General features: G+C 38.5%; 1 long non-coding RNA gene across 1 annotated transcript; it reads left to right on the top strand.

Annotated features, from left to right (window-relative positions):
- The first annotated feature begins 13,667 nt into the window (after positions 1–13,667).
- On the top strand, positions 13,668–22,537 carry LOC134484583 (uncharacterized). The gene is made up of 3 exons (XR_010062058.1): positions 13,668–14,701; positions 16,841–17,002; positions 18,954–22,537. It is a non-coding gene; the product is annotated as an uncharacterized LOC134484583 (long non-coding RNA).
- The last annotated feature ends 863 nt before the right edge of the window (positions 22,538–23,400 follow it).

The following is a 23,400-nucleotide window of genomic DNA, read 5'->3' as shown; positions in this document are numbered from 1 at the left end:
TACCTAAACCACACAAAGACACAAGAAAGAAAGAGAACTTCAGACCAATTTCCCTTATGAATATCGATGCAAAAATATTCAATAAAATTCTGGCAAAGCGAATTCAAGAGCACATCAAAACAATCATCCACCATGATCAAGTAGGCTTCATCCCAGGCATGCAGGGATGGTTTAATATACGGAAAACCATCAATGTGATCCATTATATAAACAAACTGAAAGAACAGAACCACATGATCATTTCATTAGATGCTGAGAAAGCATTTGACAAAATTCAACACCCCTTCATGATAAAAGTCCTGGAAAGAATAGGAATTCAAGGCCCATACCTAAACATAGTAAAAGCCATATACAGCAAACCAGTTGCTAACATTAAACTAAATGTAGAGAAACTTGAAGCAATCCCACTAAAATCAGGGACTAGACAAGGCTGCCCACTCTCTCCCTACTTATTCAATATAATTCTTGAAGTTCAAGCCAGAGCAATCAGACAATAAAAGGAGATCAAGGGGATACAGATCGTAAAGAAGAGGTCAAAATATCACTATTTGCAGATGACATGATAGTATATTTAAGTGATCCCAAAAGTTCCACCAGAGAACTACTAAAGCTGATAAACAACTTCAGCAAAGTGGCTGGTTATAAAATTAACTCAAATAAATCACTTGCCTTCCTCTATACAAAAGAGAAACAAGCCGAGAATGTAATTAGGGAAATGAAACCCTTCATAATAGACCCAAATAATATAAAGTACCTCGATGTGACTTTAACCAAGCAAGTAAAAGATCTGTACAATAAGAACTTCAAGACACTGAGGAAAGAAATTGAAGAAGACCTCAGAAGATGGAAAGATCTCCCATGCTCATGGATTGGCAGGATTAATATAGTAAAAATGGCCATTATACCAAAAGCAATCTACAGATTCAATGCAATCCCCATCAAAATACCAATCCAATTCTTCAAAGAGTTAGACAGAACAATTTGCAAATTCATCTGGAATAACAAAAACCCAGGATAGCTAAAGCTATCCTCAACAATAAAAGGACTTCAGGGGGAATCACTATCCCTGAACTCAAGCAGTATTACAGAGCAATAGTGATAAAAACTGCATGGTATTGGTACAGAGACAGACAGATAGGCCAATGGAATAGAATTGAAGACCTAGAAATGAACCCACACACCTATGGTCACTTGATTTTTGCAAAGGAGCCAAAACCATCCAATGGAAAAAGATAGCATTTTCAGCAAATGGTGCTGGTTCAACTGGAGAGCAACATGTAGAAGAATGCAGATCGAACCATCTTTATCACCCTGTACAAAGCTTAAGTCCAAGTGGATGAAGGACCTCCACATCAAACCAGACACACTCAAACTAATAGAAGAAAAAATAGGGAAGCATCTGGAACACATGGGACTGGAAAAAATTTCCTGAACAAAACACCAATGGCTTATGCTCTAAGATCAAGAATCGACAAATGGGATCTCATAAAACTGCAAAGCTTCTGTAAGGCAAAGGACACTGTGGTTAGGACAAAACGGCAACCAACAGATTGGGAAAAGATCTTTACCAATCCTACAACAGATAGAGGCCTTATATCCAAAATATACAAAGAACTCAAGAAGTTAGACCGCAGGGAAACAAATAACCCTATTAAAAAATGGGGTTCAGAGCTAAACAAAGAATTCACAGCTGAGGAATGCCGAATGGCTGAGAAACACCTAAAGAAATGTTCAACATCTTTAGTCATAAGGGAAATGCAAATCAAAACAACCCTGAGATTTCACCTCACACCAGTGAGAATGGCTAAGATCAAAAACTCAGGTGACAGCAGATGCTGGCGAGGATGTGGAGAAAGAGGAACACTCCTCCATTGTTGGTGGGTTTGCAGACTGGTAAAACCATTCTGGAAATCAGTCTGGAGGTTCCTCAGAAAATTGGACATTGAACTGCCTGAGGATCCAGCTATACCTCTCTTGGGCATATACCCAAAAGATGCCTCAACATATAAAAGAGACACGTGCTCCACTATGTTCATCGCAGCCTTATTTATAATAGCCAGAAAATGGAAAGAACCCAGATGCCCTTCAACAGAGGAATGGATACAGAAAATGTGGTACATCTACACAATTGAATATTACTCAGCTATCAAAAACAACGAGTTTATGAAATTCGTAGGCAAATGGTTAGAACTGGAAAATATCATCCTGAGTGAGCTAACCCAATCACAGAAAGACATACATGGTGTGCACTCATTGATAAGTGGCTATTAGCCCAAATGCTTGAATTACCCTAGATCCCTAGAACAAATGAAACTCAAGACGGATGATCAAAATGTGAATGCTTCACTCCTTCTTTAAATGAGGAAAAAGAATACCCTTGGCAGGGAAGGGAGAGGCAAAGATTAAAACAGAGACTGAAGGAACACCCATTCAGAGCCTGCCCCATATGTGGCCCATACATATACAGCCACCCAATTAGACAAGATGGATGAAGCAAAGAAGTGCAGACCGACAGGAGCCGGATGTAGATCGCTCCTGAGAGACACAGCCAGAATACAGCAAATACATAGGAGAATGTCAGCAGCAAACCACTGAACTGAGAATAGGTCCCGTATTGAAGGAATCAGAGAAAGGACTGGAAGAGCTTGAAGGGGCTCGAGACCCCATATGTACAACAATGCCAAGCAACCAGAGCTTCCAGGGACTAAGCCACTACCTAAAGACTATACATGGACTGACCCTGGACTCTGACCCCATAGGTAGCAATGAATATCCTAGTAAGAGCACCAGTGGAAGGGGAAGCCCTGGGTCCTGCTAAGACTGAACCCCCAGTGAACTAGACTATGGGAGGAGGGCGGCAAAGGGGGGAGGGTAGGGAGAGGGGCACCCATAAGGAAGGGGAGGGGGGAGGGGGACTTTTGCCCGGAAACCGGGAAAGGGAATAACACTTGAAATGTATATAAGAAATACTCAAGTTAATAAAAAAAAAGAAAGAAAAGTAGGGAAATAAATACCACAAAACAAACAAACAAACAAACAAAAAAAAATAAAGAAAATCAATGCCAACGAAACAGAGTTTTCTGGTACTATATGGATATTGAAAGATTGTACATGGATAGCCCTATGGCTTGAACTGCATATGTAGCAGAGACTGGTTTTGTTCGGCCCCAATGGAAGGAGATGCCCTTGGTCTAAATGAGGTTTTATTACCAATTCAAGGGAATGTCAAAATGCAGTAAGAGTGATTATACAAAAAAGGTAGGGGGACCGGTTAGGGATCTTATGGGCAGGAAACAGGGAAAGGCAAAAATATTTGAATTGTAAATATGGACAAATCAAATTAATAAAGCAAAAAAAATGCTAAAAAATGAAAAAAATAAATAAGTTAAAGATAAGAAAACTCCCATTTAAACACATATTGACTGAGAAATCTAAGGATTCACGATCAGGAGTCAGAGAAATATTATTGAAAAGACTGATATGATGAACTAGAAACATGTCTCACTCCCAAATACCAGTATCAGACACAAACTGAACTAAGGTTATCCAAATAATCGAGGAGTTTATTCTGAGATAAGGACATAATACTTGTCTTTCACTTCTTCCTTAGGACTTTTTTCTTTTGGGCAAAAAAATAAAAGCCATGAGCTCTAAGGAAAAGGACAGCCCCCTTCCCAACAAATGGCTTTTGTTATAAAGATATTAATGATATAAACTCCCTGACTTACAGGAATCACTAGAAGCAGGGAAGTCCAGATTCTTCTGACCGAGTCTGAACACCTGATCCCATATGTGGAAGGCTCAGATCAATTCTATCTCTTCAACTTACCTACTCAACTCCTACCAAAGACTCATTGAAATTTTCCAGGGTCGACATATTTCTTCATTTTTTTTCTACCAAGACAGAAGGCCATCTTTGTTCTCCCCATCGCTGAGCTCTTCACCCTCTTTGTTCTCATTCCCAAATTGCTGTTTGCTCTGAACTAGAGGCCAATTAGTTAACCCTATAGGTATTGAAAGAATATCTGAGAGGTATTTGCAGACACAACAAAACTTGTGACATCACAGGAGAAGGTAGGGCTCTCCAGGACACAAGTGATTTTTCAGGGAGGGCCTAATTATGATGTAACTGAGAATTGCCATGGCCTACTGCTGAGCAGCTTTCCTTACATTGCCAAGATTAGAGGGTGTCTTTTCCAGGAGTGTGTCGTTTGAAACAGTGGAAATCTTTACATACTCCATCTCCATAAAGAAAGAGACCTCTCTTTGCATCATTAGTGGTTACATGCTCTGAATGGTGAAAATTAGTTAGGGGCTTGGCATGGGTAGAAAAGAACTAGGAACTTGGAGTGGAGGAGAATCTTCTGGATAATAATTTTATTCACTGGACCATTCCTGTGAAAGACAATTCAATTTCCTAGGGGTTTTCTGTTTCTCAAAGGGCAGTATTCTCCCAACAGACCTTTAATTGAAAGAATATTGTATTACATTTTCTTACTGTACATTCCTTGATAGTGGACTTTACATATATTCCTGAATGTGTATTCAAAAATTCTGTTTTCCAGTTCAATTTTTTGCAATGATTTTGGCTTCAAAGAAGGCCCAGCTTTAGAGTGAATATAAGTTTAAAATTGTGTATCTACTTCAAATGATAAACTCCCAAATCCTCATTTTATCCAAAATTTATCAGACATCAGTAAAGCAAAGGACAACATGGACTACAGAATGTGGTTCTGTAGTCCCATTAGATATCAGTTCTCAAAAATGTATCTTCCTGTGTTCCCATGGCCAGACTTGAGGGTTTTGGATGTTCTACCATGATCTTACTTCAGGCCAAACATAAGATTCAGGAGGATGTACAGGGAGAGGAATGGCTTGAGGTCCAGTGAAACCTCAAGTTCAATAGGTTCATAAGAACAGGAGGTAGTCTATTTGGCATTGTCATTTGTGGATTCTACATTCTTGACAAAGTTATGCAGAATCCATGTTAACATTCCACCTACCCTCATAGTTGTAGGAGAAACCAAAAGTGTGTTTGTGTGTGTATATATATATATATATATATATATATATATATATATATATATATATATATATATATGCCACCAAAACTAGAGAAGATTGATGAAGCTAAGAAGTGCATTCTGCCAGGAACCAGATGTAGATATTTCCTGAAAGACATATCTAGAGCCGGTCAACTACATACAAGAATGCTAGTGGCAAACAGTGTACTGAAAACAGACCTCTTGTTGGAAGATTTTGAAAAAGGATTACAAGAGCTGAAGGTGCTTTCAACACCATGAAAACAACAATGCCAAAAAACTAGATCTTTCTGGTACTAGACCAATATTCAAAGAATGTGCATTGACAGATCTATGGTTACAACTGCATATGTGGCTGAGGATGGCCTTGTTGTGCACCAATGGAAGGAGAAGCCCTTGGTCCTCCCTAGGATTCTCTCCTAGTTCAAGGGCATGCCAAGTGGACTTAAGGGGGATTAAAGGAAGGACTTAAGGGGGATTAGGGGAAGGGAACGGGTAGGGATCTTATGGGCAGGAAACTGGGAAAGGAAAAAAAACATTTTAAATGTAAATATAGAAACATCCAGTTAAAAAAGCAATAAAATTTGCTAAAAAATTAAAAAAAATGGAAGAAATTGAAGAAAAGAGAACTGCCAGATAATCACATCCATTAACTCGGAAATCTAGAGGATCACTATCAGGGAAGGGTAGTAGAGTAATACTAGTGAAAGACTGAGATGGTGAAGTCTCAACTAGAAGCACTTCTCTCTCCCAGATATCAGTGTCAGACACAAACTGCACTATAGGAATCCAAAGCATGGAGCACTTTATACCGAGCTTAGGACACAATGCTTATATTTCCATTATTCCTTAGGACATTTTCTTCTGGGCAAAAAGAACAAAAGCCATGAGTTCTCAAGAAAACTATTGTACCCTTCCCAACACTCAGATTTGGGATAAACAAGTTAATGTTATAAACTCTCTGACATCCAGGAACCATAACAAGCAGGGAAGTCCAGCTGCTGAGAGGCTCCCAGCTCCTGATTCCCATATGAGGAAGGCTCTGATCAATGTTATCTTTTCATCAAACCAACTAAACCCTACACAAGATTCACTGAGCTTTACCATGGACAAGATATTTCTTCATTTTTTTTATACCAAGGCAGAAGGCCAGCTTCTTCTCCCCATCTCTGATATCTTCATCCTCTTTCTTCTCCCTCCCAAATGGCTGTTTGCTCTGAATCAAAGGCCATTTAGTAAACCCTAGAGGTAATGAATGAATATCTGAGAGGCAGTTGCTTTCACGACAACACCTGTAACATCACAGAAGAAGCTAGAGCCCTCCAGGATACAAGAGATTTTTCCAGGAGGTCCTAATGATGATGTCACTGAGACCTGCCATGGCCTACCTGCAAAACATCTTGAGCAGGTATGTTGACAGAAGGCAGCCGAAAAAAAAATACTAAATGTATGACATCGCAGTTGTGATGATCATTCATTAATTAGACCCGTTACCATAGAGATGTCTTATTCAGGGGAATGTATGGATGATAAAGCAGGAAATGGCCCTTAATTAAGAACCAGATGCCTGGTAAAGTTTCACGTTATTCACCCCCATGTTGTATGGGCCCTGAGCGAGAAGAGGGGGACTAGTGGGCAGGTTGTTGATTTTGCAGAGAATGGTAGAAATAGAAACCAATTGGGGTAGGTAATAGTATTATTGAAGAGAAAGGTTTATGACTTTTATGGTGTATGTCTGATAACACAAATATGTCCATAAATCATTATTTTAATGTATTTGAGAATATTCATGTTAATATGCAATGAAGTTAAAGTTGGGTTTTATGTCTTAATTCATTAATTTAAATTACATTTTTATATGATAGGGGAATATATATTAATGTATGATATACATTAATTTTGTAATGTTCTAGATTATTTAATGTACAATATAAACCTGACGTCTGTCTTAGACATATCCTGCCATGCCGTTCAATGTAGGTAGTTATAATATACATTGTTACTGGCAATTCATAGAGTTCTGTGGACCCAAGACAGGTAGCCTGGTCAAGCTGAATTACCAGAAAACTGCCAATTGTTTCTGAAAGAATGATCTTTCCTTCTCCTGTTCACTACCAACCTGTGATTCAAGGTATCCATTTGATTCTTTTGCATGCTCACATCTTATTTATACTGTGAAGTCTCAGGTAGCAGGTCAGTATGATCATGGGTTTTAGGGACACTTGTTGGGAATCCAGGTCAGTGATCTTGTTACCTTCAGTCACAAGGCAGACATCTCTTTGATGTCCATAGTAGTAAGCCTAGCAGATCATAGGGGAATCCAAATATTCTCTTGGAGAGCCAAGACCTTCTCTAAATTCTTAATGTCCTTTACTCAGCAAAAGGACAATTTTGTCTCTGTATTATAAAAAAGACATGTGGAGTATCCAAAGCATAATGTCTGTGGATGTACAAGATGACAGGTTTCCCCTTTCCTTATTTGACATCCTGAGTCAGAGTGATAAATCAGTTCTCTTCTCTGGGCCTAGGTACCTGGCCCTAAGGCTGCCGTGAAATAATTTCAATAACAGTAACTATTGAAGCTACTCGATACCTTGCTCAATGTTTAATGAAAATACTACCAACTGTGCTGACTATTGCATTAGTATCTTTCTTGGGATGGGGTTTTGCAGTAATCCATCAGGTCTGTCTAGATAAATTGGACCATTGTTGTTACCTTGGACAGTCAGTGATGAGCATCTGTGGGTCTACACCACACAACAGGGTAACAGGATTTATGTCAAGTGGGTCTTCTTAACTACACTCCAGGATGGTGCAGGAATAGTATCTGTAAGTGTGCAACAGGGACATATAGAAGCCAGGGTCTCATGAATACACTTGGGAGAAAATAGGGAGGCAAATTTTAAAACAGGGGCAGAAGGAACACCCATTCAGTGCCTGCCCCACATGTGGCCCATATATATACAGCCACCAAACTAGATAAGATGGATGAAGCAGCAAAGAAGTGCAGGCTGACAGGAACTGGATATAGATCTCTCCTGAGAGACACAGCCAGAATACAGGAAATGCATAGGTGACTGCCAGCAGCAAACTACTGAACTGAAAACGGGGCCCCAGTTGAAGGAATCAGAGAAAGCACTGAAAGAGCTGGAATGGGCTCAAGACCCCATATGAACAACAATGCCAAACAACTAGAGCTCCCAGGGACTAAGCCAATACCTAAAGACTATACTTGGACTGACCCTGGCTTCAAACTCATAGGGACAATGAATAGCCTAGTAAGAGCACCAGTGGAAGGGAAAGCCCTTGATCCTGCCAAGACTGAACCCCCAGTGAATGTTATTGTTGGGGGGAGGGTGGTAATTGGGGGTAGGTTGGCAAGGGGAACACAAATATAGAAAGGGAGGGGGAGGGGTTGGGGGATGTTAGCCCGGAAACCAGGAAGGGGAATAGCAATCGAAATGTAAATAAGAAATAATCAAGTTAATATAGATGAGAAAAATAATAGAAGCCAGATTGTGGTGTTCCTTGTAGAAAGGCTTCAACTCTCTTGTCTGATAGGAGTATAAAATGCTGACACAGAATTAACTACCTTGCTTCTTTCACAGAAGAGGGGCAGCTAATATAGCCTTTAGACAAGTGATCATTCCTGAGGCTACAAGGTCCAGTTGTTTAGAGAGATGCACACAAGGTGTTTTCACGGCCCTAAAATGTTCATGTAAATCCTTCATGCAGTGTCTTTTCATGTGTTTCGTGAAAAAAAAAAAGATGGAAACATTCTGAGGAACCTTGAAATTCTAGGAGTTAAACCACAATGAACTATCAAGTATCAAACTCCATACCATCTGTCTCCATGCAGATTAGGTTCTAGTATCCCCACGTGTTCTGGGGTATCTAGGATTTGCTGTTTCTCCAAAACCCTGGTATCCAGGCAGAGCAATACCCACACACACAAATAATCTCTCAAACCTGTCTAGTACCTCCGGAGTTGAGAACAGTCGGATTACATCAACCATTCTATGATACAGGTTCCTTTTGCCTCCCCCAGATTTTTGCCAATATTGTTGTCCTCCTAATATAGAAATGTGAACATTCCTAGCTCACCCTTGCTAGCTAAGTGATTATAACTCTTGGACCAGTGACTCAGTGTCCCTTGTTCAATTATTTTGAGCTTCAGGAGAGAGGAGGAGGTTATCTCTCTGTTGTAAGGGTGTCAACCTGTGAAACTTCTGAGGCCATCAACAGACAGGACTGAAGAATTTTGAAATCCATGAAAGAATAGGGTCTAAGGTATTTGCCCACTTTAACTCATTCTGAAATGGTCATTCAAATGTTAATTTTATCTCCTTTGCAAAAAGCACCTGAAGAATACATCTTCCAAGAACAAGAAAATCTACATACTTTACTGGAGATTCAGACTTCTGAGTGTATATGAGTCGGAACTGTGGGGTTGGTAGTCTCTACCCTCTATTGCCAGTCCCTCATATCTTGGATAGTTCATATGATAAATAGCCCAGTTTCTTCTCAAGTAATGACAACAACTCCAGTGAGACTGTGAGGATATCAGGATGCCCATCTCTTTCAGTTGGTAATATAGACTGTATCTCTCCCTTTGCTTCCAGAGTGTGCATTATTTAATCTACATATGCACAAATGATCTGGTTAGTTGAATAATTATGGGATTATGTTTTAGGGACAGGTATGGGAAGATAGATTCTCCCAATATACCTAGGATTCTTCACTACTAATCTGAAACTACAAGTGTGAGTTTTAGTCCAACTATCTTTTTAATACGTTTCAGGACTTTCACAAAGAAGATATTCTTTTGGTAAACAGAAAAAAGGTTAACTTTTTTAGTATATGTAAGTCGAACTGTGTCTAATTTTTCAAAAAGATGATGGTTGCTTTCTGTTTATGCAAGAGGCCTCTTGCCAGAAGGAAACAGGAAGAAGGGGGGCAATGAGACATGATTAATAACAGGTGAGTTATTATCCCCTTGCCTATGTCAATGGCATGTTTGCTGCTTCAGAGACATTAAGGGAGTTTTCCTTTTGCTACCGTGAATGGTACCTTTTGATCAGGTAATTGTCACAGTACATTATTGAAGACTGAATATGTAGATCCAGTGACCATTATGAAATCAATTGCTTTGTCACAATTTTAGGTTTTACTATAGATTCTTGGAGTACAGTAGCCTGGGTGCCATCACTGTCCTAACTGTAGGACTTGCTGTACCTTTTACTTCCAATTACAGCACTTATTTTCCAATGTTCACTTTATTTTCAAGAGGTATATTGGTCTTTCTCCATGGGTTGCTTGCTCGCTTCTAGCCCTTTTCATGTTTGTTTTAACAGACTTTATTATTATTCAGATTTACTCTTCTGCTTACCGCTTATGGCCTTCTTTTTTTTTTTTTTTTTTTTTGAGTACATTTAGTTTATTGTAAAAAGTGATGGAGGGGGAGAAAATAAATGATACAAAATATTCATAATATTAACATATAAACGTTCCATTATTATTTCACTTTTGGTACATCCACATTGTTTATGTTGTCTACAATGACAACAAAGAAGCAAATTCACAAATCTAATAGCATTAGATATCAGCATTCAGCTTTCATATTCTACATGATCTTTGAAGAATCTGCTCCCATGCTCCTCAAAATCATTTTGTTCACTCCAGTCCCCTGAATGATGAGATCATTCATGGCAATTGTAACAACAGAAGAGTGAGACAAGAAGGAAAAAAAATGCATGACCCCTGTGTTATCCCTTACATCATTGTCCTGGACTCAACAACCTATCACATCCTTCAGCATTTACCATCCATATCAAGTCACACAACTACATTTGAAAGCTGAGGCTATACTTCCCATGTATAAGCAATGATGGCATATGACACAGCCCATCCTTCCATGTGAAAAACATGCAGGTTTACTCCTTTTCTGCATAAAATCACACTCAACAGTTCTTTCCTTAGCTTTTATTTGCCTATGAATTCTTGCTAGGAAAAGACATTAAACTACCACATTCAGCATGCTCCTTTGAGAATTTTGTCTTCCTCTGCAGAATGTTTAAGAAACCTTTTCTATCTTAAAAGTTTGGTCAATAAAATTGCCATTATTCCTTTCATTAAAAATCCCAGTCACCTATTCTTATTATTGTTTATTGCTATTTTTACTATTTTTATTAATACTTATTAGTATATACTTTAGAAGTAAGTCCTACCAAGCTCTTGAAGACTTTTATCCTAACAAGACTTAAAGCTATATGTTATACAACAAGCCATTCCAGGACTTAGCACCTTAAACTACTGAACACTTTCTGACAGCCTCGGGTACAAAGCAGGACAACAACTGTAATGTCTCTACCCCCGTTAGCTTCATCTGTTCTGAGGTCTGTTGCTAAAAGCAATCAGAAGGTCAGACAGGATGCAAGCAGAAGAAAAATAAACTTATTTATTTGACAAAGGAGATTCAGTGACAGTTATCAAAATAAAAACAAAGAAAAACCTGCTTATTCTGCTTCCCAACATAGAGTGGATGGAAAAAAAATGCCTTTTTAAAAATATCATATATGTTTTTAACTTCTTTTTTTTAGGATGCCATTTCTTTTCTTTTCTTTTTTTTTTATTAACTTGAGTATTTCTTTTTTTTTTTTTTTTGGTTCTTTTTTTCGGAGCTGGGGACCGAACCCAGGGCCTTGCGCTTCCTAGGTAAGCGCTCTACCACTGAGCTAAATCCCCAGCCCCAACTTGAGTATTTCTTATTTACATTTCCAGTGTTATTCCCTTTCCTGGTTTCCGGGCCAACATTCACCTAACTCCTCCCCTCCCCTTCTATATGGGTGTTCCACTCTCCATCCTCACCCCATTGCCGCCCTCCCCACAACAATCATATTCACTGGGGGTTCAGTCTTAGCAGGACCCAGGACTTCCCCTTACACTGGTGATCTTACTAGGATATTCAATGCTAGCTATGAAATGAGAGTCCAGGGTCAGTCCATGTATAGTCTTTAGGTAGTGGCTTAGTCCCTGGAAGCTCTGGTTGCTTGGCATTGTTGTACATATGGGGTCTCGAGCCCCTTCAAGCTCTTCCAGTTCTTTCTCTGATTCCTTCAACGGGGGTTCTATTCTCAGTTCAGTGGTTTGCTACTGGCCTTAGACTCTGTATTTGCTGTATTCTGGCTGTGTATCTCAGGAGAGATCTGCATCCGCCTCCTGTCGGCCTGCACTTCTTTGCTTCATCCATCTTGTATAATTGGGTAGCTGTATATGTAAGGGCCACATGTAGGGCAGGCTCTGAATGGGTGTTCCTTCTGTGTCTGTTTTAATCTTTTCCTCTCTATTCCCTGCCAAGGGTATTCTTATTCACCTTTTAAAGAAGGAGTGAAGCATTCGCATTTTGATCATCCATCTTGCGTTTCATGTGTTCTATGCATCTAGGGTAATTCAAGCAGTTGTGCTAATAGCCACTTATCATGTGCATGCCATGTGTGTTTTTATGTGATTGGGTTACCTCACTCAGGATGATGTTTTCAAGCTCCAACCATTTGTCTATGAATTTCATAAAGGCATTGTTTTTGACATCTGAGTAATACTCCATTGAGTAAATGTACCACATTTTCTGTATCCATTCCTCTGTTGAAGGGCATCTGGGTTCTCTCCAGCTTCTGGCTATTATAAATAAGGGGGTGATGAACATAGTGGAGCATGTGTCTTTTTTATATGTTGGGGCATCTTTTGGGTATATGCCGAAGAGTGGTACAGCTGGATCCTCAGGTAGTTCAATGTGAAATTTTCCTAGGAATCTCCAGACTGATTTCCAGAATGGTTGTACCAGTTTGCACTCCCACCAATAGTGGAGGAGTGTTCCTCTTTCTCCACATCCTCGCCAGCATTTATTTTTACCTGAGTTTTTGATCTTAGCTATTCTCACTGGTGTGAGGTGAAATCTCAGGGTTGTTTTGATTTGCATTTCCCTTATGACTTAAGATGTTGAACATTTCTTTAGGTGTTTCTCAGCCATTCGGCATTCCTCAGCTGTGAATTCTTTGTTTAGTTCTGAACCCCATTTTTAATAGGGTTATTTGTCTAACGTCTTGGGTTTTTTGCATCTTTTGAATATAAGCCCTCTATCTGTTGTTGGATTGGTAAATATCTTTTCCCAATCTCTTGGTTGCCGTTTTATCCTAACCACAGTGTCCTTTCCCTTCCAGAAGTTTTGCAGTTTTATGAGACCCCATTTGTCAATTCTTGATCTTAGAGCATAAACCATTGGTGTTTTGTTCAGGAAATTTTTTCCAGTGCCCATGTGTTTGAGATGCTGGCCTAGTTTTTCTTCTATTAGTTTGACTGTATCTGGTTTGATTTGGAGGTCCTTAATCCACTTGGACTTAAGCTTTGTACAGGGTGATAAGCATGGAACAAATTGCACTCTTCTACATGCTGACCTCCAGTTGAACCAGCACCATTTCCTGAAAATGCTCTTTTTTCCATTGAATGGTTTTGGCTCCTTTGTCAAAAGTAAAGTGCCCATAGGTGTGTGGGTTCATTTCTGGGAGCTGCCTTATGTATAATACCCAAGAGCTATAAGAATCCGTAATGGCATTCATCAGAGGAATGAATACAGAAAATGTAGTACATTTAAACAATTGTGTACTACTCAACTCTTAAAACCAATTATCTCAAGAAAGCCAAAGACAAATGGGATGATCTAGAAAATATCATAATGATTGAGGTTACCCAATCACAAAATGGTATGAAATCACACATTTTATGAAATCACCAAAAGTGGATATTGGCACAAAAGCTAAAATTACCAAAGATGCATTTCACAGACAACTGGAAGCTCAATAAAATGATACACAAAATGTGCATGCTTTAATCCTTTTCAAAAGGTGGACACAATAATATCTATGAATTTCGAGCAGAGACTGAGGAAATCCCATTCAGAGCAGGCCGTACATGTGGCAAAAATATATACACATCAGTCACCAAAACTAGATAAGATTGATGGAGCTAAGAAGTGCATTGTGCCAGGGACTGTATAGAGATCTTTCCTGTGAGACACAGCTAGAGCATATCAAATAAAGAAGTGAATTCTAGAGGCAAATCAGTGAATTGAAAACGGACAGTAGGGGAGTTATAGAAAAAGAGGAGTGGGGCCGGTTAGGGATCATATGTGCAGGTAATAGGGAAAGGAAATAACATTTCAAATGTAAATATAGAAATACCCAATTAAAACAGGAATAAAATTTGCTAAAAAATAAAAAGAAATAAAGAAATTTAAGAAAAGAACACTGCGAAGTATTCACAGCTATTGACTCAGAAATGTAAAAGTCATTTTCATGGAATGATAGTCAGAGTAATACTAATGGAAAGACTGAGATGATGAAGACTCAACTAGAAACACTTCTCTCTCCCAGATATCAGTATCAGACAAAAACTGCACTATAGGCATCCAGAGCATGGTGGAATTTACTCTGAGGCGAGGACTCAATACTTGTCTTTCCATTCTTCCTTAGGACCATTTTCTTCTTGACAAAAAGAATAAGGCTATGAGATCTCAGCAAAACAACTGTGCCCTGCCCATCACTTGGCTTTGGAATAAAAAAAAATAATGATATAAACTCTTTGACTTCCAGGAATGATATGAACAGGTAAGTCCAGATGCTTCTGAAAGGCTCCCAGCTCCTGATTCCCATATGTGGAAGATTCACATCAAGCCTAACTCTTCAGAGATCCCACTCAATCCCTACTAAGGACTCTGAGCTATCCCAAGGATGATGTACATCTTCCTTTTTTTATACAAAGATAGAAGGCCAGCTTCCTTCTCCACATCACTGAAATCTTTATCCTCTTTGTTCTCCCTCCCATATGGCTGTTTACCGTGAATTAGAGGTCAATTATTAAACCCTAGAGGTACTGCAAGAATATCAGAGATGCAGATGCAGCCACAACAACACTTGTGATGTCACAGAAGCAGCTAGGGAGTCCAGGTTACAAGAGATACTTGCAGTAGGGCCAAATCATGATGTCACTGTGAACTGCCATGTCCTACCTGCTAAACACATTTCCCTACATTAACCAGATTTTGAGTGCCCTTTCCAGGTACGTCTCCTGTGACACAGTGGAAACCTTTACATAGTCCATCATTCTAAAACTGTTGAAATCTCTTTTCTTCATTAGTGGTTACATGCTTTGAATGGGGAAAGTTAGCCATGGGTTTGGCATGTGTATAAACGATTTAAGAAAATGGAGTGCAGGAGATTCTTCTAGATAATAATTTTTTCCCAGGTTCATTCCTGTGAAATACATAAAAATTTTGTAGGTTTTCTCTGTTTCCCAAAGGCCAGTATTCTCCCTACAGACCTTTAATTGAATGAATATTGTGTTTCAATTTCTTATTGTACATTCCTTGATAGGGAACTTTATAAATATTCCTGAATGTTTACTCAAAAATTCTGTTTTAAAATTCCATTTTTTGCAATGATTTTGGCCCAATGATAAAGTGAATATAACAGTGTAAATATTGTGTACCTACTTCAAATGATAAACTCCCAAATCCTTATTTTATCCAATAATCACAGACATCAGTAAAGCAAAGGACAATATCAACTCTAAATGTGGTTCTATAGTCCCAAAAGATAATCAGATCTCTAATATCTCCCTTCCTTATTTCCAAGGTTCTGACATGAGGGTTGAGGGTTTTTTAACCTGATTCTTTGTTCAGGCCAAACATAAGGTTCAGGAGGATGGACAGTGAGAGGAATGTCTTGAGGTCCAGGGAAAACTTAACTTCAATAGTTTCATAAGTAGAGAATGGCATCTATTTGGCATTGTCATTTGTGGATTCTACATTCTTGACCCAGTTGTGCATAATCCATGTTAAAATTCCACCAAACCTCATAGGTGTAGGAGACACCAAAATTACATAAGATTGATGAAGGTAAGAGGTGCATGCTGCCAAGAACTGGAGAAAGATCTTTCCAGAGAGTCATAGTTAGAGCATGTTAAATACAGAAGTGAATGTTAGTGGTAAACTGGTGAACAGAAAGCATGTCTCTTCTTGGTAGATATTTAGAAAGGATTACAAGAGCTGAAGGGACTTTCAACCCCATAAAAACAACTATTCCAACAAACCAGAGCTTTCTGACACTAAACCAATATTCAAAATCTGCCCATGGAAAGTCCTATGGCTCCAACAGCATATGTGGCAGAGGATGGATTCCTTGGGCACCAATGGATGTAGAAGCCCTTGGTCCTTCTCAGGTTTGGTTCCCAGTTCAAGGAAAGGTCAAGGTGCAGTAAGGAGGGTTGTAAAAGAAGGGGAGTCGGTCCAGTTACAACCTTATGGAGAGGAAATTTGGAAAGAAAATAGCATTTGAAATGTAAATATAGAAATAGCCAATAAAATAAGCAAAAATTTACTAAAAAAATGGAAGAAATGAAAAAAGAAACTGCTAGCCATTCTCACCTATTGTTTCAGAAATATAATGAGTAACTGTCAGGGAATGGTAATCAGAATAATAATGGTGAAAACACTGATATGATTAAGAGTCGACTAGAAGCACTTCTCTCTCCCAGATATTAGTGTCAGACACAAACTGAACTATAGGAATCCAAAGCGTGGAGGAGTTTACCCTGAGATGAGGACTTGTCTTTCACTTCTTCCTTAGGACATTTTTCTTCTGGGCAAAAAGAATAAAAGCCATGAGCTGTCAGGAAAACAACTGTGACCTTCCCAAACTTGGGTTTTGGGATAAAGAAATTAATGATATAAACTCTCTGATTTCCAGGAACTGTAAGAGCAGGAAGTCCAGATGCTTCTGAGAGGACCCCAGCTCCTAATTCCCATTTGTAGACGGCTCAGATCAAGACAATCTCTTCATGAAACAACTCAACACCTACTAAGGACTCAGAGAGCTTTCCCAAGGACCTTTTTTGTACCAAGACAGAAGGTCAGCTTTCTTCTCCCCATCTCTGATATCTTCATCCTATTTGTCCTCCCTCCCAAATGGCTCTTTACACTGAATTATAGGCCAATTAGTAAACCATAGATATATGGAATGAATATCTGAGAGGCAGTTGCTGTCAGGACAACACTTGTGACAACACAGAAGAAGATAGGGCTCTCAAGGATACAAGAGATATATTACGGGGGTACTAAGGATGATGTCACTGAGAACTGCCATGGACTACCTGCTAAACAGATTTCCTTACATTGACCAGATTTGACGGTGCCCTTTCTAGGAGAGTCTCCTATGACACAGTGGAAACCTTTTGTACTCCATCTCTCTAACGCTAGAGACTTCTCTTTGCTGCATTAGTGTTTACATGGTCTTAATGGACAAAATTAATCGGGACTTGGCATGGGTAGAAAAGATCTAGGAAGATGGAGTGGAGGAGATTCTTCTTGATAATAATTTTGCTCCCTGGTCCATTCCTGTGACATACAGTTCAATTTCCTAGTTTTTCTCTGTTTCCCAAAGGCCATTATTTTCCATACAGACCTTTAATTGAGTGAATATTGTATTTCATTTTCTAATTCTTCATTCCTAGATAGGGCACTTTGTATTCATTCCTGAAAGTGTACTCAAAAATTCTCTTTTACAATTGCATTTTTGTAATGATTTTGGCAAAAAAGAGGGCCGAAGTATAGAGTGCAGAGAACAGTGTAAATATTTTGTACCTACTTCAAATGATAAACTCCAAATTCTTATTTTATCCAAAATTATCATACATCAGTAAATCAAAGACAACATGTACTATACAATTTGTTTCTCTATTCCCATTTGATATCATTTCTGCAATATCTTCCTTCTTGTGTTCCCATGGCCACACTTGAGGTTTTTGGATATTTTACAATGATTCTTTTTTCAGGCCAAACATAAGACTTAGGTGGATGGGCAGGGAAAGAAATGTTTTGAGTTCAACTGAAACCTCAATTTCAATAAGTTCATAAGGACAGGAGGGAACTTTGCATCTGTAGATTCTACATTCTTGTTCTAGATGCGCAGAATCAATGGTAAATTCCATCTAACCTCACATAGGAGCCAATATATATATGATAGATAGATAGATAGATAGATAGATAGATAGATAGATAGATAGATAGATAGATAGATAGATCTGCCACCAAAATAAGATAAGATTGTTGAAGTTAAGAAGTGCATTCTGCCAGGAAGAGGATATAGACATTTCCTGAGAAACACAGCTAGAATATGTCAATTACATAAGTGAATGCTTGTGGCAAACCAGTTACTTGTAAATGGAACTCTTGTTGATAACTTTTGAGAAAGGATTACAAGAGGTAAAGGGGTTTGCAAACCCATAAGAAAAACAATGTCAATGAACCAGAGCTTTCTAGTACTAGACCAATATTCAACGAATGTACATGGACATACCTATGGCTCCCACTGCATATTTAGTACCAGATGGCCTTCTTGGGAACCAACAGAAGTAGAAGCTCTTGGTCCTCCCTATATTTGATTCACAGTTCATGGGAATGCAAAGGGGTAGTAAGGGGATTATAGTAGAATGGGAGGTGGACTGGTTAGGGATCTTAGAGACAGGAAATTGGAAAAGGAATAACATTTGTAATGTAAATATAGAAATATCAAATTTAAAAAAGCTATATATTTTGCTAAAAAAGAAAAAAATGAAAGAAATAAAAGAAAAGAAAACTGCCAATTAATTACACCCTTTGACTCAGAAATCTAAAGGGTCACTGTCAGGGAATGATAGTCAGAGTAATACTAGTTCAAAGATGAAGATGGTGAAATCTCAAATAGAAGCAATTTTCTCTCCCAGATATCAGTGTCAGACACAATCTGCACTCTAGGAATCCAAAGCACGGAGTAATTTACTCTGAGCTGAGGACACAATACTTGTCTTTCCCTTCTTCCTTAGGACCAAAACCATCAGCTTTAAAGAAAACTGTGCCCTTCCCAACACTTGGCTTTGGAAAAAAGACATGAATGATATAAATTCTCCGACTTCCAGGAACCATAACTAGCAGGGAAGTCCAGATGCATCTGAGAGGCTCCCATCTCCTGATTACCATATTTGGAAGGCTCCAATCAATACTATCTTTTCAGCAAACCTTCTCAACCACTACCCAGAAATGACTGAGATTTCCCATGGACCACATATTTCTTTTTTTTTATAACAAAGCAGAAGGCCAGCTTCCTTCTTCCCATCTTTGATCACTTCATCCTCTTTTTTCTCCTTCCCAAAGGCTGTTTATGCTGAATTAGAGGCCAAATAGTAAACCCTAGAGGTACTGAAGGACTACTGGAGAGGCAACTTCTGTCAGGACAACACTTGTTACATCACAGAAGAAACTAGGGATCTCCAGGATACAACAGATTTTTTTAGATAGGCCTAATGGTGATGTCACTGAGAATTGCCATGGCCTACCTGCTAAAGTGTTTTCCTTTCAATGACCAGATTCGAGGGTGCCCTTGCAAGGTTTGTCTCCTGTGAAACAATGGAAACCTTTTCATACTACATGTCTTTAAAGCTAGAAACTTCTCTTTATTTCCTTAGTGGTTACATGCTCTGAAAGGAAAAGATAATCAGGAGCTTTGCATGGGTAGAAAAGATCTCGGAACATGGAGTGGAAGAGATTCCTCTGGATAATAATTTTATTACCAGGTCCATTACTATGACATACAGTTCAATATCCTAGGTTATCTCTGTTTCCCAAAGGCCAGCATTTTCCCTACAATCCTTTAATTGAATTCATATTTCATTACAGTTTCTCATTGTACATTCCTTGATAGGTGACTTTATATATTCCTGAATGTGAAGTGAAAAATTCTGTTTTCCAATTTCATGTTTTTTTGCAATGATTTTGGCAACCCAAGGGTCCCACCTAACGTTGAATATAAAAATGTAAATATTATGTACCTACTTCCAATGATGAACTTCCAAATCCTTAGTTTATCCAAAAATTTCCAGACATCAGAAAAGCTAAGGAAAACATGAAATATAGAATATGGTTCAGTAGTCTCATTAGACATCAGTTCTTTAATATCTAACTTCCTGTTCCTCTAGGACCAGACGTGAAGGTTTTCGAGGTTTTACCATGGTTGTTACTTCAGGACAAACATAAAATTCAGGAGGATGTGCAGGGAGATGAATGGCTTAATGTCCAGGGAAACTTCAACTTCAATAGGTTCATAAGAACAAGAGGGAGGTGTTTGGAATTGCCATTTGTGGATTCTACATTCTTGACCTAGGTGTACATAATCCATGTGAAAATTCCACCTAACCTCATAGCTGTAGGAGCCACCAAATGTATAGTTGGAACCAGATGTACATCTTTCCTGAGAGACACAGCTTGAGCAAGTCAAATACAGAAGAGAATGCTACTGGCAAACCAGTGAACCAAAAATGGATCTCTTGTTGGTAGTTTTTGAGAAAGAATTACAAGAGCTTAAGGGGATTTCAATTCCATAAGAACAACAATGCCAGTGAACCAGAGCTTTCTGGTACTAAACCAATATTCAAAGACTGTACTTGGACAGACCTATGTGTCCAACTGCATATGTAGCAGTGGATGGCCTTGTTGGGAACCAATGGAAGGAGAAGTTCCTGGTCCAACCTAGGTTTAACTCTCAGTTCAAGGTAATATCAAGGTTCACTAAGGTAGGTTATAGAAGAATGTTAGGGGGACTAGTTACGGGTCTTATGGACATGAAACTGGGAAAGAAAATCAAATTTGAAATTCAAATATAGAAATATCCAAATAAAAAAAGCAATAAAATTTGCTAAAATTTAAAAAAAATGAAATAAATTAAAGAAAAGACATCTGTCAGCTAATTACACATATTGACTCAGAAATCTAAAGGGTAACTATCAGGAAATGGTAATCAGAGTAATACTAGTGGAAAGACTGAGATGATGAAGTCTCAACTAGAAGCTCTTCTCTCCCAAATATCAGTGTCAGACACAAACTGCACTATAGGAATCCAAAGCATGGAGGCGTTTACACTGAGCTGAGGAGACAATACTTGTCTATCCTTTGTTTCTTCGGACCTTTTTCTTCAGGGCAAAAAGAGTGAAAGACATGAGCTCTCACTAGAACAACTGTGCCCTTACCAACAACTGACTTTTGGAATGAAGAAAATGATTATATAAACTCTCTGAATTCCAGAAACCATATCAAGCAGGGAAGTCCAGATGATAATGAGAGAATCCCAGCTCTGTATTCCCATGTGTGTAAGGCTCAGATCAAGGCTATCTCTTCAGATACAACACTCAACGCCTACCCAAGACTCACTGAGCTTTCCCATGGACCATTTATTTCTTCCTTTTTTTATACAAAGACAGAAGGCCAGCTTCCTTCTCTTTTATCTCCCTAACAAATGGCTGTTTAGCCAGAATAAGAGGTCAATGAGTTAACCCTAGAGGTCTTCAAAGAATATCCAAGAGGCAGTTGCTGTCACCATGACACTTGTGACATCACAGAAAAGCTAGAGCTCTTCAGGATACAAGAGATATTTCAGGGAGGACCTAATGATGATGTCACTGAGAACTGCCATGATCTAACTGTTGAACAGCTTTCTTTACATTGACCAGATTTGAGGGTTCCCTTTCCAAGAGTGTCTCTTGTGACACACTGGAAACCTTTAAATACTATATATCTCTAATGCTGGAGACTTCTCTTTGCTTCATTCGTACGTACATGTTCGGAATAGAGAATGTTGGTCAGGGGCTTGGCATGGGTATAAAGATCTAGGAACATGGGGTGGAGGAGATTATTCTGGATAATAATTCCACTCCCAGTTCCATTCCTGTGACATACAGTTCAAGTTCCTAGGTTTTCTCTGTTTCCCAAAGTCAAATATTTTCCTTCCAGACATTTAGGTGAATGAATATTGTATTACATTTTCTTATTGTACATTCTTTGAAAGGAGACTTTATATATATTACTGAATGTGTACTCAAATATTCTGTTTTCCAATTTTAATTTTTGCAATTATATTGGCAACAAAGTTGGCCCAGCTAAAGCATGAATATAACAGTATAAATATTGTATACCTACTTCAAATGATAATCTCTCAAATCCTTAATTTAAGCAAAAATTACCAGCCATCAGTAAAGCAAAGGACAATATGGACCCTAGAATGCGGTTCAGATTTTCTTTTAGGCTTGAAAAATTTTGCGAAGAAGGTTTTGTGGGTGTATTTGTGTCTTTATCCCTCCATTGCTGGTCTTTCCAGGCAATGGGAGTTGGCCTCTTAATGTTTCATATCACCAATGTAATTCACAGCTTAGGTCACCCCATTGATTCCTGGGTACCTCCATTATACCAGGTCTCTTTCTCTTCCTGGAGGTTTCTCCCACCTCCTCATCTCTTTAAGTTCAAGATTTCCTTTCTTTCTCATGACTATCGGGTCCTATCTCCTGTCCCTGCACACACAGGATCCATTCTCCTCTTCCTTCCATCTCTCATCTAGTTCCTTTCCTCAATCGGCCTCCTAGACTATTTTATTCCCCATTCTAAGTGAGAGTCCAATCTTATGCACTTTGGCCATTCTTCTTGTTTATCTTCTTTGTACCTTTAAGCTTTGTGGAGGATGTCCTGTAGTTTATGGATAATATTACTTATAATTGAGCAATTTCAACAACCCTCTTGATCATATTTTACAGTAGTATGTTAAAATTGAAAATTATAATTTAGTATGAGTGAATGTCATGAGGACCAAATTTAAGTAAAAAGAAACTTAAAACAAGATCAAATCACAGATTTTAAAAATTGACCTAATAATAAAAATTCTCTACTATCATAAGGGAATTATTATATCACAGGCAATTTTTAAGTGGTACCATAAATTGGCAGACAAATGATGTTTTTAACAAGTAATTATGGATAATATGACTAAGATCAAATAAGATAAATATATTATTTTCATTCTGATATCACTTCCTGGCATTTTTCCTCAAACATGATGTTTATAGCATTGAACATTATGGTATTAGTTTTAAATTTTAATATTTATTTTAACCTAACCTATAAAGTAACAGGTTGCCATATGTTATGTTTGTAGACAATCACCCTCATCCTCGCTTCCTCAGTTCTTTGTTTCCGCCTGCCCTATGTCCCTCACCACTTATACTAGTCTCTCTTCATTATTCTTACTTCTAGATTCATATCCCACATGCTCAATATCTTCCATACCACACTGTTTAAAACCCTACTCTATAATCTCTCTAATCTCTGTGACGTATACCAGTTAAGTGAACTCAAACCACCCACAGCTTCACATAAATACAAGTATATTAAAAGGAGATTCTTTCATCTCTTTGAAAAAGAACACATGGTAATTTGCCTTCTAAGTCTTTGTTA

This window comes from Rattus norvegicus, assembly GCF_036323735.1.
Source record: "Rattus norvegicus strain BN/NHsdMcwi chromosome Y unlocalized genomic scaffold, GRCr8 chrY_unlocalized_12, whole genome shotgun sequence".
Taxonomy (NCBI): domain Eukaryota; kingdom Metazoa; phylum Chordata; class Mammalia; order Rodentia; family Muridae; genus Rattus; species Rattus norvegicus.
Note: the sequence above shows the minus strand (reverse complement) of the source record. Positions and strands in the feature narration are given on the sequence as shown.